Here is a 21,623-nt window from a genome sequence, read left to right as displayed (position 1 = left end):
CTCCTGTTTTGATTCCATGCGGTGTAGTCGCAACTTTGTCTGTTGTGCGTGTGGAGGTATGGCTTTTTCAGGGTGCCACCACTGTCTCATCCTGCCAGCCGTTTATTTACTGAGGAGTTGAAAATGGTGGTATTTCTCAGACAACTGTAGTTATACTGTCAGATAAGTTACTGTGCAGACAGCGCTACAGTATAAACCAAAGTTTTATTCCTTTTTCTTTAAATCAGTGGCGATCTAAGACATTTTTCTCAAGGTAAGTAATGTTCCTGGTTATGAAAAGCACCACAGTCTTGACTTCTCTTTTGACAAAATCTTGATTTCTGACATGCTAATCTGCTCAGGAACCTTTCCTGGCTCATTTACCCTCCAAATCTTTTCTTAATACAGTAATCATGCTAACCTGGCCATGTTTATGTTTCAGTAAGCTCTCATAAATAGGTGTTCAAGTGACAGAAGGTAACATTGCTGAGGACTGACTCCATTTACCATCCTATCGGCCATTTATTTGCTGTGAGCTTAGCAAGTGCTTGCTATAAAAATGGTGGTATTTCTCAGGTGAGAGTAGTTATGCTGTCAGATGAGTTACTGTGTGGACAGTCTGAGCCAAAACTGTATTCTTGTTTCTGTGAAACAGTGGTGTTCTAACTGGCATTTAGTCCAGGTAAGTAATGTCCCAGGTTATGAAAAATGCCACTTTCTAAATGGTTTTGGTTTCTCATTTGACATAATCTTGAATGTCTGAGACACTAATCGGCTCAGGAACCTTCTTTGGGTCATGTAGTCCCCAAATCTTTTCTTAATACACTAATCATGCAGACCTGGTCATGTTTATGTTTCAATAAGCTCTCATAAATAGGTGTTTAAGTGACAGACACAGCAGAAGGTAACATTGCTGATGACTGACTCCCTCTACCATCCTGTTGACAATTTATTTCCTGTGAAGTTACCAAGTACTTGCTATAAAAATGGTTGTATTTTTCAGGTGACAGTAGTTATGCTATCAGATAAGTGTAGACAGTATAAAACAAAGTCTTATTCCGGTTTCTTTAATGTGGTAATTTATCTGGCATTTAGTCCAGGTAAGTAATGTCCCAGGTTATGAAAAATGCCACTTTCTAAATGGTCTTGGTTTCTCATTTGACATAATCTTGAATTCTGAGACACTAATCTGCTCAGAAGCCTTCTTTGGGTCATGTAGTCCCCAAATCTTTTCTTAATACACTAATCATGCAGACCTGGTCATGTTTATGTTTCAATAAGCTCTCATAAATAGGTGTTTAAGTGACAGACACAGCAGAAGGTAGTGTTGCTGAGGATTGACTCCGTTTACCTCCTCAGGCTAATAGTGTTTTAACTGCTCCTCTCAGCACCGTGCCATCTAAGAGGCATCACGTCTCATGCACTTGTAGAGCCATTTTCAACTGTCTGGGGCTTCCAAGACCACAGATGACATTGTTTGTGTCCCCACAAAGTGGTCAAGATGCTTTTAACACAACCTCCTCTATTTGACTTTCCATGAGCACAACAAAGCACAGACAGCTCCTAAAGTAGCAATCTTCTTTTTGACAGTTACAGATATGGAATAAATAAAAAGGCAGAGCGTGGAGAGCTTCGCCTGTCTGATCCAAACTCACACAGGACAGGATGAAGAAGGTATGAAGAGAGAGAGAGAGAGAGAGAGAGAGAGAGAGAGAGAGGGAGAGAGGGAGAGAGAGAGAGAGAGGGAGACTTGCAGAAACAGACAGATAGGATGGAGGAAGAAAAACAAAGTACAAGAAAGAGATTACTGAGACAGGTAGACAGGGAGGAGAGAACGAGGGAGAGTGAGCAGGAAAAGATTGCTCCCCAACTCCCCACCGCCCACCACCCCATGTCTGTATTTATCAAAAGAATCGTCAGTATTAGCCCAGGAGTTGAAGCCTTTATCTCCCCGTGCAGGTGCCTTACGTCCTGGGGCCCCAGCATCGGTTGGTGCTGGTGCTGCAGGGCTCGGCTGGCCTCGGCTAAGGTGGGCGTCTCGGAGAGAGACAACTGGCAGATTAAAGTCCAGCAGGACGTTCGCGGCTTCAGGTGGAAGGTTCTATCCCGCTATCCTTTACTCCATCCCTTTTTCCCTCTATCGCTAATGCCATGACTCCTCCAGCTGGGAGACATCAGAGCCAACAGAGGCAGGGATAGGTAACACTTTTGATGAAGAAAGAAATATGTATTTTAGAGATGTTCTGATCCAATATCAGGATCGGGGTGGATCGAGGCATTTTTTCAAACTTAAATCTGATCTTTGGTTTTACATCCGATTTCACACAGGGGTCATAAAGGAAGAGCACAACTTGTGGCAGGATGCTAGTGATACAAACTTTGCTTACTTTTCTTAATATTCCAGTTTATTCAATACACAGACTGAGCACAGTGGACTTCAATCCTCCATCCCCTTCCCTCTCCATGCTACATTTTAGATAGTGTACTATTGCTAGCCTAGCCGCGCTAGACCCAGCTCTGAAGACACAAGGGTCTAGGAACTCTCGACAGGGAGGCGGGCTAAAAGGTTGTCTTTCAAATCTCTCTGCAGCAATTGGGTAGGTATACAACCAATCAGTGCAACAGATAGGCTGACGTAGTTCCTAGAGCGCCGGAAATCAGAGGATGCGGTAGTTCGGTGAAGCCTTATTTATACAGTCAATGGGTGAAGCTCAAGTATATTACAGACATGTTAACAGAAAGATTATTCAGAGCTCAACAACTGTTGTCGTTTTTGTTGTCGACCCTGGCAGAGAATTAAATTCGTTGCCGTGGGTTGTCTAGCGCGGCTAGGCTAGTTGTTTCCAGTTGTTTCACCCGCCTTCTGACTCTATACTTCATGGTGATTCGTCGGCCAGTTTTAGGAGCATCCAACCTCGAGGCTTACCGAGGGTAACTAGACCCTTGCATCTTCAGAGCTGGGTCTAGCGCGGCTAGGCTATACTATTGCAGCTTTAAAACAAGATTCATGACCACCCACACTACAGTTCAAAAGTTTGGGATCATCCAGACAATTTCATGTTTTCCATTAAACTCCCACTTTAATCCATGTGCTAACATAACTGCACAAGGGTTTTCTAATCATCAATGAGCCTTTCAACACCATTAGCTAACACAATGTAGCATTAGAACACAGGAGTGATGGTTGCTGGAAATGTTCCTCTGTACCCCTATGGAGACATTCCATTAAAAATCAGCCGTTTCCAGCTAAAATAGTCATTTACAACATTAACAATGTCTAGAGTGTATTTCTGATCAATTTATCTTCACTGAAGAAACTGCCTTTCTTTCATAAATAAGGACATTTGTAAGTGACCCCAAACTTTTAAATGGTAGTGTATGTGACATTAGAGAATAGCTTGCCTGCAGAAAGGCATTTATTCAGTTATTTTCTTTGTTCTATCCAGTAGTCACATAGAATCATTGGACTGCTTTTTCTAACTTTAATATACTTGAAGTGTGTATTATCTAGGAAAATTAAATTGGATTGGGACTCAGCAGATACTACATAATATATGACTCAGATTGAGGGCAAAAAATCTTGATTAGAACATCTCTGATGTATATATATTATGGGTAAACAAATCATAAATTGCTATTGATTTGTGAAAATGACAAAAAAAAACATAAATAACAGTGGGTTTGTCAGTGCTTATAAGTAGTTAATTTAACATGAATTGAACACAAATTTTCATTTGCACTGTGCTCTGTCCAGCATGTGGAACTTGCACATGTGGAACACGTCTTATTATTTCTGGGGAATAGCAAAATAACACTCTGAGTCAACAGCGGAATTAAAGCGGTTTCTTTATGCAAACATTAGTATTATATTCATTACTCACTCCAAAAATATCATTTGGCTCCTGGAATTGGGAATTGACTTAAAGTTCAACGTGAAAAAGGAGAGTGAGTGTTTATGAGTCGGAGGAAACGGAGTAATCCATATTTTCTTGTACCAGTCTGTCGAACACAACAGCCCCCTTGGTGACACTAGGTGCCAACCACACTCCCTGCGGTCTGCTAGTTGTTTGACTGCTAGAGCAAAGAATTGCTCAGCATCCTTATTTTCTGAGATAAGCTAATTAGAAAGTCAGAGAGCGTGGTGTAATGCAGCTGTTGGAGGCCGGAGTGCCATAGGGTGGAGTAATGGCCAGGACGGCTGCATGAGACGGAGTGCATCAACCAGCAGATGCCTCATGTAGCCCCGTATGGAGAGCAATAATTGGAGAGGGCACATGCAGACAGTGGAAGTGGAATTTTTCAACATGTCTGTTAAGTGTGCAACTTAGCAACGATTTCATTGTTTTATGTACAGATTGTCTTTGTTTTGTTCTGAAAGCAAGATATCGAGAAAATGTCTTCCTAATGTCTTATTTTGTTTGACCGTCAGTCCCCAAATATAGCTTAATTTTCAAATTTATGACTCTGGGACTAGAGTATGTTTGGTATTTTTCCTCAAACTCTCATTTTGTTATCAAAATATTGGATTGTTACATATTATGTAATTGATAGGGATGTCCAGAACAAGTTTTTGCAGCCCCCAAGTCATTTAACATTTAGTATCGGTCAATTTCGACCCCCAATCTGAAACCATTTTACTTGATAATGGGCACTTTCATCACAGTAAGTTGGTAAAAATCAGTCCAATGAATATGCTTGGTAACGGAAGAGCTCTGTAATGCATTAAAAAACAAAAAAACACTTTGTTTTTGTAGCACCATAAAACAGTTAACTAACTTAACAGTGAAGCAGCATCCTCATTAACAGTCCTACTTTATGTGTGCGTGCTTAAAATGCTTGATTACAAAACAGAGGATTCATTTTAAATGCATTTCTGACATTATTGCTAATTTAATCTCTAAACTGCATGTCTCCACATAATTTCTAGCTTATTAGATCTGTGATGTATAATATATTGGAAATGTTATGATGTGCTGTGTCTCTTTTAATTGACTTTCCACTTCTTCGTCAGCCAGTAGGTGTGTGGCTAAAAATAGCTACACCTCTAACTGAGCTAACAGATGAACAGTCAGAGTTGGAGGAAATGGGTTGCCAAACATTGCTTCTAAAGTTAGAACCAGCCAACCTTGATCAAGGGTAAATGCTTTTTCTACTCTTTTTTTTTTTCATAGGAGGCAACAAATGCAACCGAGGACTGCTTTTCAGGCAGTTGTGCTGAGCTCCCAGTCAACAGTCAGTCAGTCAGTCAGTCAGTCGGTCGGTCGGTGAAGCAGTCAGTCAGGGCAATTTTGCTTTTCTGCCAAAATCTTTCCTGTAAGCGTGTGATGCAACAGCAAAGTGAAATTCTATTTGGAGATGTCTGCCTCTCCATCGGGGTGCATGTTAGCAGTAATTGTTCTGTCAATCAGCAGCGCTCCGTCCTGCCTGCTTCCCCTGCCACCTGTTAAGTCCTGGCAGAGGGTGAGGGGTGAGGAGAGGTGAGGGAGGAGAAAGGATACCTCCAGTGCTCTGTGTGTCCCCCCTTGTTTGCCTTTGGCTGTCTTTACAGTGTTATCTCCTCCACTCTTATACTTCCTACCTGTTTGTCCTCTTGTGTTTTCTTTATCACCTCTTTTTCACTTGTTTACTCTGTATGTATATATACTAGTCCTTGTGTGTATAAGTTTATAAAACTAAGTTTAATTTCCACAGTTCCACAGCGCCTTCCTGCTATCTCACCATAGTCAGTGCTATACTATGTGTTAATTAATCTTCATGCCTTCAGCTCCATTGGTAAACATGCAGTAATTGCTTTTTTGGCCCTTGAAAGCAGCGCTGATATATCATTGCATACATGACACTGCATAGGTTTACATGGCAAACTTGCTAGCCAACATTTTTCTTGTTACCCATCCCTGAAATGTGGTGTAACATTAAAGTGCTTGTCCTGTCATTGATTAAACTCCTAAAACTGCTCTCCGTTTATCAAATTACGTATTTAGAAGCTGAGAATTATCCCTTCCTGCCTTAAAATGACTTAGATGTAACTCTATATCGTTGCTTTTTTAGAAAGCGCAGATTTATAAAAATTCGCTGCTGCTCGAGCACACCAGCTCACCTATGATTCTGCACAAACACTGTAAAACTACTCTGTGCTGTGTTGTAATATTCAGACAAAGATGCTGAAACTGTACACTGATTCAGAAGAACAATTATGTGGAAAGCCTCAACCTGCAAGCTGACAGGACTGGTTCCTTACATTTGTTACGTATGAAACTTTGGAAGTCTAAATCTGTGTTTTTGAGACTTTCATTGGTAAACTTTAAGGCAGAAATGCTCATCTGTGGTGCTGACTGCTTATTTCAATCATATGTCTTCCAGCTTTAAAAAAAAAAAAACCAAAAGAAACCAACCATTTGTTTAATTATAGATAATATGAAGTAAACCACAGAAAATGTACTGATTTACATGTTGACTGTCAATAATGTAAATAATGTCCACATGTAGTTTTGCTAATGGTAATTCTCTCTTTTACTGTGTTTGACTATAAAATTAATTTATCTTTATTATATTACAAAGTGATTCTGATTCAGATGTAGAAGATGAGCTTTGATTCCCTACCAGGAAAATTCACATTACAGCAGCTAGATACAAATGAGGCGAACAAAAGTATAATCTGGTTTAAAAAAAAAAAAAGGTTTTAACAAAGACTGTGTGCACCATTTCCATGTACAGATGAGGCGTGATGAATTCATTTATGGATATGTGTAGGTATGACTTCAAAGAGACGTCGATGAAATTCCAGAGAAATTCTACGCTGCATGAGTTCTACCGGTCCTGCTTGCATTTTGCTGTCATGAGGCCTGTAGTCTGAAGGAAATTGCACTTGTCAACCTCGTTCAGAAACCTTTTATCCGGCGCCACACACTCAGCTGCCGTCCTGTGACTGCTGCAGTGCTGAGCTGGTCCATTTGGGTCGAACGCTGTGTGATGGTGGGGAGACGGTTCCCCTCCTGAGGACAGAGTGTCAGGCAGCCAACCGAAGACTGACAGACTGTAAAGGTTGAGTCACAGCCACAGCAGACCTCCTCTCCGACTCCTCCCCACGAGTCCACGCTCTCCTCTCCTCCCCTGCCAGCCGAGACACTTGCACAATTAACCATGTGGCGTGCCTTTTAATAATAGACCTTTTAATTGTCGACAAATGAAGAGTGATGTAAAATAGCTAATAGCTGGTGCTAATTAATAGGGGAATTGAACGCTTGTTAATTAAGGGCAAACAGGACAAGGACCGACTCGGGTAATTTGAGCAATAAAACCGAGACTAACGATTGATTTCCAAACAGACTCGCTTCATAAAAACATCAAGCGACCCCCAGTTTGCCATTTGAAAGCTCTTGCATCTCCCATCCTAGCCTTTAGCGCCATGTCCTCTGGCCATAGACACACATGCATAAAGGAAGTATACACAGAGGAAATATAAACAGGAATATCTGGGCTTCCTACATACGAGTCCCCGCAGACGAGATGCAGCAAGACAAATCCCAACTATATGGTGTTTTCACAACGTAATAACAAAGATTATTAGCCACAACAAGGGTCTCAGTGGAATGATTCTGTGTCTGATTTTCTTGTGTTGTGTCTAAACACGATAATTAAAAAAAAAAAAACATAGGTTTTTCACTGCTTTCTAACTGTAATTTTTTTTGAACAAGTTAGTGTTATTTTACAGGTTTTTCCTGTTTTGTTAAATTATAGACAAAATCTAGTAAAATCACAGAAAATATCTGATTTAATTTAAAAAGATTTATTTACATGTTACTCATAAACAAAGCAAAGAAAAACTGTAAATAATGTCAACATAAAAAATATTTTTAAAAAATTACAAATGATAATTCTCTTTCTTACAATATTTGACCACAAAATTACTCTGTTTTTGCTAATATTTAAAAATCGTTTGCTATTATTTGAAAGAAAATTGTGTATATTCAAGACTCTAGAATGGTAAATACAATGGTATTAGACTGTCATTACACAGAATTTCCTTGTGTTGTTTAATTATAGATGGTATGTAGTAAATTGTAAAGAAAGTATTGATTTAATGTAAATAATGTCCACATTTGCTTTTCCTTTTGCAGTGTTTCCTATAAAATTACACAAATTTAATTGTATATTTGACATTATTGTAAAGAAAAATGATATTTATTAAATTTGGAAAAATGATAAATAATGTTCTTGAATGTTAAGTGAAAAATTTTCCCTGTTTTCTTAACTTGCTGACAATATCTAGTGAAAATGACTGAAAAATAAGTATTAATTTACACGCTGACTGTCATAAAAATGGACAAAAACTGGAAAATAACCCATTATTTTACAGATATTTGACATTATTGGGCAGTAAAATTATATATATTATAGATCAAAAAGTAAAATAATAAATTGTTGTGTGACTGATTTGTTAAATTGTCGATAATGTAGTAAAACTTAAGTTTATATCAAGTATGAAAATATTAATTTACATGACTGTAAAAAAAAATAAGGGGCAAAATGTACATAATGTCTACACCAGGCATTACACCACTTTACTGTATTTAAATCCACAAAAATCTTGATTATTTTACTGGTATTTGCAGTTATTTTTACGGTTTTTGAACGTTGCAGTATTCCACAGTCACTAACATGCATTTTCTAGCCCCTTTGCTGCCAGATTTCCCTCTTTGCTCGTCTCCCTGCGGTCATACTTAGAAATGAGCCCCGGGTTTCCTCGTTCACCGTCTTCCTCATGAGACCGGGGGAGCTTTACTGTCTCCTCACATCCATGTTCCTCAACTGGAAAGCTTTACCGCAATGTTCAAGTGCAACATAATTTTTATTACACCTGTAGTGCGCCCGCGGCCCTCCGTCTCTGTGTGTTTAATTTAAAGCAGAGTCTACGTTTCCTCGGCCTCAATCCCATTTTGGAGAGAGAACCATCCGAGGGGTTTTCATATAAGATTCTTAGATTAAAAAAAAAAAGTTATATAGGATGTTCCCTCTCTGTCAACATTGTGTGCGATAAGGGAGATGGACAAAATCTTTTAATAAAACCAAGCACAGAAGTAAGTGAGAGCAAGACACACACACCTAATTATCTGTCACTGGCCTGTCTGCTAAGAATAAACAGACTGATGTATGAATCCCAGCGAATAAATGATGTACTTCTGCTGTAGAAACCAAAATCTGGAGTCGCTGTTCGTGTTCCGGCTGCAGTTACTTCCCCCTCCACCTCGCTCCAGTTGTCTTGAGTGAGGATAGTGATCACAAAGCTCCGGGTTTATTAGATGAAATAGCACCTCTCTCAATTTCCACTTTTCCCTTCCATCTGGGAGTTTTTTTTATTCTCCTGTGCAGGACTGGGAAGACGCTCCAATCGGAACAATCAACAGCACGTGCGGCTTCCTTGTTCGCAGAAACTCATTAGTATGCTGCCAGAGGTGGTGAAAGAGGATTATGTGGGAGAAATAATGGGACAAAATGTAGCAAATAGATTAATAATCTTTTGGATGAGGATAAGGATGTGCGCCATGTGTCTGTGGGTGCACACAATAGCGCATATGCTTTGGAGAGCGTGAGGGTGTTACGACGGAGAGGCAACTTGCCTCTGACTCTCCATTCAACCCGCAAAATGACTTACCTGGACAGTTTTATGTTTGCCTGGAGGAGAATTAAAAAGGCACTTCATTTCCCCTTTTACAGGCTGGGTACGCATGTCAGCGCAGCCCTCCCTGAAAGCGCTCTAATCTAAATGCTTTTGTCAGGGGAGATTTGGTAGATTGCAGTAGGCAGAGGTACAAATTGGTTGTGTCATCTTATAATGAACTAGGTGAGGCGTTGCAGTTTTTCTGCAGCTAACAGTCCCCTGATTACTGTACTGTAAGTCACTGCTGCTGTTGCTGTTGCAGGCAGAGGACCTCACCTTCACCTCGCTTTGTTCGGGAAGCCTGATCTCGTGAACGCTGCAAAATGTTTTGCCGTAGTAAGCCCGGTGCGACGCGAGGGAAACTCTCCAGCAGCTTGTTTCATGGTAATTTCATACACATGCAGTAGGCCTCTTAGATCCAGGCTGGATTTACATCGCGTATACAGCAGCCGGGCCTGCGTGCTGTGCAGAATACCGTGAGGTGTTTTGGGCGTCGATGCTCGGCTATAGGCGGTGTGAAGCTTATTGAGTTTGCTCAGCACGATGGCGCATTGACCCCCTGACTCCAACTAAGGGATTATGGGTATCTCAGCAATTCCACAAAGCCACGCTGTCAGGTGTTTACGGGACATATTAGGACGCTGTGTAGGACTGGTTGGTATCTGTATGCTGCCCAAGACAGGAATCTCTAAGGGTGTGCGTTTGACAGAATCTGTAATGAAGCCAAACGGCTCAGCTAAGTCAACAGTGGTGGAGCAGATTAAAATGAAAGACACCTGTTGGACCAGCTTTTATTATTTCACTTTGTAACACACAACTGAATTAGTCATATTAATGCCACTGGTTTAAGTTAGATGTGCTTAAATCTTTGGATTCCTCTCCAATGAACAGTTTTATTTTATGGAAAATCAACTCGAATTCACCAATTTTTCCAACTCTAACTGTTGCTTCACGCAAATATTATACGTAAAATACGATTTAGTCAAGTGTATTTGAGCTGTAGTTGAAGAAATGTTCCTTTTGTTTTTGCTTTTGTGGAGGCAATTTCCTCTCGTGGATTCTCTTAATCTGAAATTACTTTTTGATGCTTGAAAATTTAATTCTAATTTCAGTGAAGGTGCAAAATATAGGTTTAGCATTGTGCACCTGATATCCACATTTCTTTAGTTTTGTCTGCTGCAACTCTGGGAATTCTTAACTTGGACTTCTGTTTGATTTTCAGTTGCAGCAATGTTCATTTGAGAGGAATCTAGTGACTTAAATACATCTAACTTAAACCAAAGGCATTATTATAAATTGTTAACTAAATTTGTCAATAGTTTTGGCTTTACGGGCTCATTTAAGTTGGTCGAGCAGTTCTCTTTTCTGTTATTCTACTCTAAGAGGTCACAGGCAAAAAAAAAGAAAAGAAAACAAGGACCTCAAACACAACACTGAAGGACTAGTAAGCTTAATTTTTACACTTTCAACGACAGCAGAACATTGTTGGACAAGTTGACATTTCAAACTGATAGAATCCACAAAACCGCTACAGACTGCCATCACAATGCTAGAAAGGTAAATGGGATTCATTTGGAAGAGTACATCTCTGCAGTTTTTCGCAGTACATCATATCTAGCATCTTTAGCCAGCTGGCCCACAACAACATTCTCCTCTTTCTATTCAAAACGGAGTCATGGAGAAATCCTTCTTGTCCCCTAATTGCATTTCACTCTCCTCGACGACGCCCTCATTCTGCTCTTGTTGATGCATCAACTCGGCCTGTGTAGATTCGTGTCCGAATGAGCGAACACTCAGATAGACGCAGCCTCCGTTAGCTCTGGACCAGTCCTCTGTCTTAGCTAGCTGTCACCGGAGCGTCTCCCACCGTTACTTTGTCAGGAGACTTCCACGGATGTGTTGCTCGTATGATTTTGTTGAAACGGTTCTCCTTTCTGTGCAGCTCGAGTGTGTCTGGGTGTCAGAGAAGCGAGCGGTGAAATGGTGTGTGAAGTTCGGGGGATTGGACTGTGTCAAAACGCATGACTGTGATTTAATTACTGCAGCGGAGTTAAAGTTACGAGAGCAAAGACACGCAGGGAGAAGGAGAAAGATCGAACGACGGCAAGTTGACGGAATAGTGATTTATTTTCTCTCCCTCTCCCGACATGTGAGCGTAGGCAGCTGTCCATGTAATATATATCCGACATCACTCCAGGGACGTGCAGCTATGCATTCACACTTATTGCACACATTATTATTGTTGATACAGTATTTTTATAAAGCAGCCATTCGATTCTTTTGGGCATACGTTTGGAACCGGAGAACTTGTTTGTGAGTTGGAGGCAAGAATCTGAGGAGGTTATTGTTGAGATACACTGTCAAAAAGTAGCCATGAAGTAGTTAAACTCACCGGATGTAGGTAGAAGCCTGCAGTTTTGTTCTCAACTTTCACTGCCTGCATGTCACAAAATTCCCCTCACAACAGGAATCAGCAACCTTTGTGCACACTAAAAATGGTAGGTTTTGCTCATGATGTGGATCGTGCAATAAGGCAGGCTCATGTCATTGTTTTGGAAAATTGTTGTAAACGCTGTTGTAGGAAAGTATTTTATTCATTATTGTTATTATAACCTATCTTCTCCAGAGGCACCATATCATGACTGACCCTGCACTGGGACCCAAGCTGGGATGTGCACAAAGAGAATTCCACTGTGCCGTAATTTATTTGTGACAAATAAAGGCCCCTTCTTCTTCAGTATGGGGCAAACTTGTGTATTTGCCTATTAGTTATGAAAAAAAGGACCAGATGAAAACCTGGCGACAGCGCACGTTGGAAAGATTCAGTTACAGAAGAATAAATAGTCCCTTCGCCTGTGTTCTGTTGTTGACAGATTTCTTGAAGTTGTTGTAGTTCACAACGATAGATTAAGGATTGTCCTACAAATATCTATATTTGAAGACCAACTGGTGAGGATTGCTGTGGACAAAGTACATATTGGTCTACTGCTAGTGAGTCATGGATGGTTTTAATGAGTCCAGTGAAGTCCTCCAGAGCTAAAGTTCAGGCAGACTTCACTTACTGGACACTGATTATCAGCTTATGCCACTTTTATTGGTGAAAGCCAGTTGACAGTCATCTTTTACTGGATTTTGTGACTTTTTTGGGGAGAAGTTACCCATTGTAATGATGAACCGAACATCTCAGCTATGACCTGGATTCCAAAATGCACTTTAAGGACTGAAGATGGTTGATGGAGAACCCATGAACGAGGATGTACTGGTGTATCCTCGTCTTTCTGCACCCATGACATATAAGAAAAAGAAGCTAACTGATAAACTGTAGCTACATGCAGCTATTTCACATTGTTGTAAACTTTGTGTTTTCTTGTTCTTATTGTGCCTTTTGTTGCTGAAAGAGTTAATTTAATGAAGGGTGATGAGACGAAGGAAGCGTTCCCAGTTGGAGGATGTGATGCTAGTATTTCCAGGATCGCTCAGTTTCTTCTCTGTTTTAACCGTCTCGTTCTGCAGTTCAGTTTTCAGTAGTTTACCATCCAGAACAGCGAGAACTGGAAATGAGTTGTCCACACACAGCTTTAAGTCACCTCAAACTCAGGAAGAACAAAAGTGCAGCAGGAACCACACACAGTGAGAATGTACAAACCATGTCGGCAGCAGGATGGACAAACGTGTGTATTTGCTATGTATCTTTTAATATTAATACGTCTGTGTCTATTTGTACAGTACTGTTGTATTTTATGCATCACACTTTAAAATCAGAATGTATGACTTGTACATTCTCGTCACATGCCGTGATTTAAAGATCATAAAATTCAGCGGTAGGTTAAAACAAAACAAAGGACGGATGTGGCAGACAGCACATTTAACTGACGTCTCTTTAAACCGATAACTTCAAGGAGAGGATGTCTCATTCTGTTAAAAACCTGTTGCTTCAACTCCTTGCTTTTCTTCCATTTGAATCTCTTAGGAGGGAATAACATGTAAGGAGGAATGAAGGATGTGCAGTTAGTGGAATTAGATACACCATGCAGTGTTTAGCCCAATATGACTTTCAGAAGGTTTAGAGAAGTATAAACAAGCCCGAGTTTTGTTTTTTTGTTTTTTTTCCGGTAGCAGAAAGTGAGTCAGACCAGACATCAGCTGACTCCTCCACACACGTTACAAATATCTGATATTTTAGCATCAGACGAGCCGCAGCCTGAGTGTTGTTTGGGTGTCTGGTTGTGGCGATGTTTCAAGTTGTCTCTCAGTCCATTTGTAAAATGGCCATTTACCAAAATAAATAAAAAAATCTCCCTGCGTCCCTGTCCACTTCACGACACAGGATAAAAGCTTAAGCTGACAGCACAAACTGCCGTCCACCAGCAGAGCTATTGTTGTCCTATAGAGAGAGCGATGCCACCCAGCCAAGTGCTGTGTATGTGTATGTGTGTGTGTGTGTGTTCTTGTACTTGCTACATTGTGAGGACCATTTTCTGCATTTAACTATCCAACTGAGGACATTTTTACAATGTGAGGACATTTTGGCCGGTCCTCACTTTGAAACAGCCATGTTTGAGGGTGAAGACTTGTTTTTAGAGAACAGGTATGAATTGAGGTTTGGTTAGGGTTAGGGTAAGGATTAAGTTTAGGCAATCAGTTGTGATGGTTAAGGTTAGGGTAAGGCTCTAGGAAATGCATTACGCCTATGGATGTCCTCACTAAGATAGAAGTACAAACGTGTGTGTGTGTTTGTGTGTTTGTGTGTGTGTGTTTTTGCCTGTGTGGCCCCTGGGTGTGCGCACAACACACACACACACACACACACACACACATCCTCTGTGAATGTGTGCATCTGTTTGTACTCGCTCGTGTTTGTGTTTGTCAGCAAGTTTGTTGACAACACTGTAGGACATCAGGGTGGGATTGCTCTGAATGTGAGGAAACAGCTCATCTGAATATAGATGGGTCCCATCTGGAGGCGCTTGGCTTTGGCCCTTCATAATTTTGTAAGCAGCTAAGCATCTGGGGCCCACTAATGAAACCGAAGGCAGAGGAAAAGGCCCTGGGCTGCCGCTGGGCTGCCCGTCGCTGCGAGGGGACAGAGGATAGGAATGAGGACGAGTGGAAGAATGGATGGAAGGAGGCTCGAGCCAGGAGGGAAGGAGTGTGCAGAGAATATTGGAGGTCTTAAAGAGACCTCAATGGCTCCTTAGAGACAACAGGCAAGAAAGCCAAGTAGGCCATTAGAAAACTGAGCCATAAAATGAAGACAGTGGTGTCTTTATTGTGGCCCATTAACTCAGATGTTCATGTGGAGATAGCTGCTCTATGTGCCACTGTAATGAGCAATATAACGATGCCCCGGCATAGAATGATGCACTGTTTAAAAAAAAAGAAACAAGAAAAGAACACTCTGATTAAATAGAATTATGTTAACTACTAACATCAGCTTTTGAGGGCGGAACAGATCCTAATGACTCACCTGGACGAATAAATCTCAGCAGGATCTTCTCCTGTCTGTCTCTTTTTATCAGGGTCTTTGCAAAAAACTGGAAAAAGAAAATGAAAAGGAAGACGTTCCTCTTCCTAAACATGTATAAAGGAAAAGGCTTAATGTGCACCACTCAGATTTACTGATTTAGATAATCCTTTAAAGCAGCAAATATTGTTTTGATGAGCTGTTTTGCTATAATAATGTTTTTAATAGAAATAGGTTTTTACTTTACTATTACTTGTACGGATGCCACTTCTGGTTCTTTAACAGTTTTCTTATTGGTGCTTTTTGCTTCTTTAGTTTTTAAAGAAATAAAACTAAAGAAATGAAGACTAGAATAAAGATTGCTTTATTTTCTCACGCATACTGTATATATATATTCATGTTTATATGGACACTAATGTATTGATGAAATGGTCAGAGCATTGTGGAAAGAATAGAGAATAGAAAAGAGGCTTTTATTTGCTTCTGTGGAAATAGAATATATAAAGCATATAAAATTAAGTGTCAGAGCTTTAAAACATTTTGTATCAAGTTTCATTAAACTGTCCAGCGTTCCGTAAGGGATCCTCGACTTACCTTCGTTCCTGCAGCGTAGCGTAAGTCGATTTTTGCAGTAAGTTGGAACTCCAGCAAAAATGTAAACAAAAAGACAAAAAGTTAGCAAATGTAGCACAATCCAAGAGCAACCAGCGAATGTAAACAAAACCGTCTTATAGCGCTGCGTGACAACGTATTCATCCGCTCCGCTCTCCAACTAGTTCCACTCATCTAGTGCTGATGTAACGACGAAATGCCGTAGGTCGAGGACGTCGTAAACCGAGGACCTCCTGTATCACAATTTAAAGCTCCACCTTAAACAGATACACACGTGGACAAAATTGTTGGTACCCCTCAGTTAAAGAAGGAAAAACCCACAATTCTCACTGAAATCACTTGAAACTCACAAAAGTAACAATAAATAAAAATTTATTGAAAATTAAATAATCAAAAACAGCCATTACTTTTGAATTGTTGATTAACATAATTATTTAAAAAAACAAACTAATGAAACAGGCCTGGACAAAAATGATGGTACCTCTATAAAAGATTGAAAACTATTTGACCAGAGTGACATGATTAACTCAGGTGTGTCATTTAATTGACATCACAGGTGTTTCCAAACTCATAATCAGTCAGTCTGCCTATTTAAAGGGAGACAAGTAGTCACCCTGCTGTTTGGTGAAAAGGTGTGTACCACACTGAACATGGACAACAGAAAGCGAAGGAGAGAATTGTCCCAGGACATCCGAAAAAAAATTATAGACGAACATCTTAAAGGTAAAGGCTATAAGACCATCTCTAAACAGCTTGAAGTTCCTGTGACAACAGTGGCTCATATTATTCAGAAGTTCAAGACCCACGGGACAGTAGCCAACCTCCCTGGACGTGGCCGCAAGAGGAAAATTGATGACAAATTGAAGAGACGGATCGTTGGAATTGTATCCAAAGAGCCCAGAGCAACCTCCAAAGAAATTAAAGGCGAACTCCAAGGCCAAGGTACATCAGTGTCAGATCGCACCATTCGTCGTTGTTTGAGCCAAAGTGGACTTCATGGGAGACGACCAAGGAGGACACCACTGCTGAAAAAACTCATAAAAAAGCGAGACTGGAATTTGCAAAAATGCATGTTGACAAGCCACAAAGCTTCTGGGAGAATGTCCTTTGGACAGATGAGACCAAACTGGAGCTTTTTGGTAAGGCACATCAACTCTATGTTCATAGACTCAAAAATCAAGCATACGAAGAAAAGAACACTGTCCCTACGGTGAAACATGGAGGAGGCTCAGTAATGTTTTGGGGCTGCTTTGCTGCATCTGGCACAGGGTGTCTTGAAAGTGTACAAGGTACGATGAAATCTGAAGACTATCAAGGCATTCTGGAGAGAAATGTGCTGCCTAGTGTCAGAAAGCTTGGTCTCAGTCGCAGGTCATGGGTCTTCCAACAGGACAACCATCCAAAACACACAGCCAAAAACACCCAAGAATGGCTGAGAGAAAAGCGTTGGACTATTCTAAAGTGGCCTTCTATGAGCCCAGATCTGAATCCCATTGAACATATGTGGAAGGAGCTGAAACATGCCATTTGGAGAAGACACCCATCAAACCTGAGACAACTGGAGCTGTTTGCTCATGAGGAGTGGGCCAAAATACCTGTTGACAGCTGCAGAACGCTCATTGACAAATACAGAAATCGTTTAATTGCAGTGATTGCCTCAAAAGGTTGTGCAACAAAATATTAAGTTATGGGTACCATCATTTTTGTCCAGCCCTATTTCATTAGTTTTTTTTTTTTTAATAATTATGTTAATCAACAATTCAAAAGTGATGGCTGATTTTGATTATTTAATTTTCAATAAATTTTTATTTATTGTTACTTTTGTGAGTTTCAAGTGATTTCAGTGAGAATTGTGGGTTTTTCCTTCTTTAACTGAGGGGTACCAACAATTTTGTCCACGTGTGTATTATGTAAACGTCAGCACATTGTGTTGATAAAACCTGTTTCACTCTTCACTTTTGAGTATAAAATCAATACAGTATTTTTTTCTGTGTGAATTTAGCAGGTTAGTAAACAGTTAAGGTACTTCTTCAGCCACTAATACCGAAATTCAGTCAGAGAAACTGTAAAAATAAAGACTTTTTTTCAGCAACCGAAGAATTCTGTTGATTTAAAATGAGATTGAAGTTGTAGTAAATTAATTAAATTGGCTTTATGACCTGATTGTTCTCCATCAGCAGGATTCTAAGTCTTTAAAATCTTGCAGCAATCGTCCAGTAATTGGTAGTTTTTAAATATAATCGCAAATTTCATCAGAAACTTAATTAGATGGATGCAAACTGTCCTGGTAATTGTTGTCGTCAAGCCTAAACCTTACTTTTTCAACTGTCGCATTTTTCCATACTGTACCTCGGCATTCCCTTATAGCCTGAACTCCAATCTGATTTTTCCACCTCCACCTTCACATCCTTCCCTCCAATAAAGCGGTTGACCCTGAGCAACTGGACTGTCCACAGCAGCTACAGCCAGCGGTTTGCTCAGGGAATGGAAAGCCATAGGCCCCTTTTCCTTAAACTTTATTATTATAGCTCCTTTATTCCTCTGTCAGCCTGATTTCCCAGTGGAAATGAAATGAAAAAGCAATTGGTTCTCCTTTTTATTACTGTCATCTTTGTTTTCTGGCCCAGAGAGTAAAATTGCCTGATCTCAGAGAGTTGCACTTTTACCCCCCATCCGAAGTCACGGGGAAGAAAAACAATAACAGGGAAAATAACAATCAGCATCGTAAAAAAAATGACCTGTCAAAATGAGCGCGTCTGAAACTGGAGGGCCGCCAGCGTGCTGACACCCACCAGTTGTTTATGACGGGAGGATGAGTCAGTTGGAGTCCGACGGTGGCCTTCGCTATCTGCCAGCTCCCACAGTCCAGGAAAAGATGTTTTAGAGGCGATTAGGATCACAGACGGCGGAGGAGGGAGAGAGAATAAAGGAGGAGAGGGAATATCTGCAGGAAGAAGGAGGAGGTTAAAGGATAGAGGTGGAGATGGAGGGGAGGAGGATTCCCCTGAGGTTCCGACTAACCCCACGGAGACATGCTGACGGGGGGATCAGACTCCTCATGCACAGCGCCTCAAATCATTTATTCATCGGCTTCATTAAGAGAGAATTACAAGGCTGCTTAAGGACCCCCAGGTCACTCACTGTTCTCAATCATCACTATTCCTAATGAAAGCCTCCAGTGTGTCCTAACTGTCAGCTGTTTATGGATTTTCAGGAACGATTATTATTATTATTATCTCGGCAACAACTTTGCGGCATTTATTGTGATTTTACAGTGAGCAGATGTGTACAGTAGAGCTGCTAATCAAACCGAATGACAACGAATGATAACTCTCATAATGAGCGCTTGTGATTTGAAAACGGCACCCGTCATTAGCAGCTCCTTTAACTTCCTCCGTCTTCACATACAGTAGCAGACGGCACAACACAACAGCGACTGTCCTCCGGACCTTCACACGTGTAATTATAATCGAGGGAGATAATTAAGGAGGCGGAGAGGAAGACAGATCTTGTCATTCAGCGAACAATGCCGTCCAATCTGCTCTTATGGGTTTCCACTTCCTGAATTATCAGCTGACATGTTAGCGCAATCAGCCACAAAGCCTCCCGTTCTGTTTGACAGCCACGAATGTCAACACGCAAACCTCTAATTTAGCCAAGATCCACAAGCTGATGACATATGAATATGCATGAAACAAAGACAAGGAGTCATGTCGCCGTTGTCTGTCAGAAATCTCACCTGATGGTCAAAGAGTGAGACTGTAATGTCTCTCATTTATACACTAGAAGTTTGGGCTCACTTAGAAGTGCCCTTATTTTTGAAAGAAAAGCCGTTTTTCTTTCCAATGAAAATAACATTAAATGAATCATAAATACACTCTAGACATTGTTAATGTGTTAAATGATTATTAAATATCTCCATAGGGGTACAGAGGAACATTTCCAGCAACCATCACTCCTGTGTTCTAATGCTACATTGTGTTAGCTAATAGTGTTGAAAGGCTCATTGATGGTTAGAAAACCCTTGTGCAGTTATGTTAGCGCATGGATAAAAGTGGGAGTTTTCATAGAAAATAAGAAATTGTCTGTGTGACCCCAACTGTTTAAACTATAGTGTCCGTATTGATGGAATAATATTTGAAAAGTACCCACAATTCTTTGAATTTTTCCCCTTTTTAACAATAAATTTCAGTTTAGTTTGTCTTTTTTGACAAGAATTTACAATAAAACACTATTTGTGTCAAAGTGGAAACAGATTTTTACAATTGAATAACAACAGATTAATATTAAAAAGTGAATTATGTGACATATGAAGCGATGTATCAAGTACTCGCCCAATTCAAGCCAGTACACATTTTATTACATGCACTGATGAGCCACAGTTTTATAACCACCTGCCTAATTTTGTGAAACTCTGGTTAAATTGCACAATTATGCAATATCTCAGGGGGTGTCTTGTGTGAGTTAAAAGCCACCAATAGGCCAGGTTACACCACTCACACCCAACACGGGGCATTCCATATAAAATCAACCAAATTTGAAATAAGTTCCCGCCTGATCCCGTCAGAATCAGCTGATTGTTTTATGTGCAGTATCTTTAGTATATTTAATGAAGCCATGCAAAGTTTTACCTTCATGCAATGGGTATTTTGTGAGTTACAGGCCTTTGAAATACAGAAATGTGGGTTAAAATGATGCTGTTTTAAATTCATGTTACTTTTTCCAGCATTTTTAGAATCCTCATGGCTTCATAAATTCACAAGATAATCTATTTGTGACTGTTAAAGCATGTTAATGTTAGAAATTTATTTTGATACGGAAGGGATCACGGGTTGAAAGTTATCCTGGTATTAAAATCTATGTAAAACTGAGACCTTTCGTTTGTTCTAGCCTATAACGTGCTGATATGAGCCTTAGAAGTTGAACCAAAATGCACTTTTTAAAATTTTCTCTGGTGTTTTATTGTAAAAACTGAAACACATTCAGGGTACCAATGATTGTTTCTATGGTTCTATGTCATAGATACTAACCTACTGCAGTATAACTGTTGAAACTATCATACATCCCATAATATTGATGCTTAAAGCCAGGTGATAGAACAAAATAGTGCTGAGCAAGAATCAGGATTTCGGTTTTAAATTGTGACACCTGGAGTGGATTTAAAACTGATTTGGCTACAGTTTTCACCAGGGCCCGAATGTGTTCACACCGAAACATTTCATGTGTCTATCTGCGGTATTTATAAAGTTATGAGGTTCAAAAATACTTTCAACTCACCTCTATGTACTTGAAATAGTTTGTAACTTGGAAAATATTCATAATACGAGGGCAAAATGTTGCATGTCTTCATTAAATTAACTAAAGTTATTGTACATAAAGAGTCAGCTGACACTAAGGATGTCAGATGGAGATACTTACTGATTTTTCTGAGAATGACCCATACACGAGATACTCAAGGATACATTACAGAACTCAAGTTTTTGAGTTCATTTCATCCCCTGATGACACAACCTTATCCACAACAATACACAATTACAACCACTTAAATGTCCTTGGAAACTAATCAAGCGCTGTCGACAATGAATCATGACCTGAAAAAAACACGATTGGCTTTGTACAAATAAGTTTTCCTTGAATTTATCAAAAAGTAAACAAATGTTATTGCAACAAACTACTTGAGTTTTCTTAGCATTGTAACAATAATCTGACATTAAGATCTCAAACTCAACAGCTGTCAAGAACAATTTCATAACTGTAAGGATTCTAAATAAATGAAAACAACTCTTACTACTTCACACAATGCTTTACTTTGGCCTTAGTTTAATTATTGTAGTACTTTGGTGTGTGTTTTGCAACTTTATGGAAATACCGAACAGTTCAATATAAGAATGTCACATGGACTCATATTTA

The 21,623-nt window shown here is 40.0% G+C and overlaps 1 protein-coding gene across 1 annotated transcript in view; it reads left to right on the top strand.

Moving 5' to 3' along the window:
* Positions 1-21,623, top strand: part of agbl4 (AGBL carboxypeptidase 4) — a 410,530-nt gene that overhangs the window by 152,469 nt on the left and 236,438 nt on the right. The window lies entirely within an intron of this gene.

This window comes from Acanthochromis polyacanthus, chromosome 4 (assembly GCF_021347895.1).
Source record: "Acanthochromis polyacanthus isolate Apoly-LR-REF ecotype Palm Island chromosome 4, KAUST_Apoly_ChrSc, whole genome shotgun sequence".
Lineage (NCBI taxonomy): Eukaryota > Metazoa > Chordata > Actinopteri > Pomacentridae > Acanthochromis > Acanthochromis polyacanthus.
This window is presented reverse-complemented; position numbering and strand designations above follow the sequence as displayed.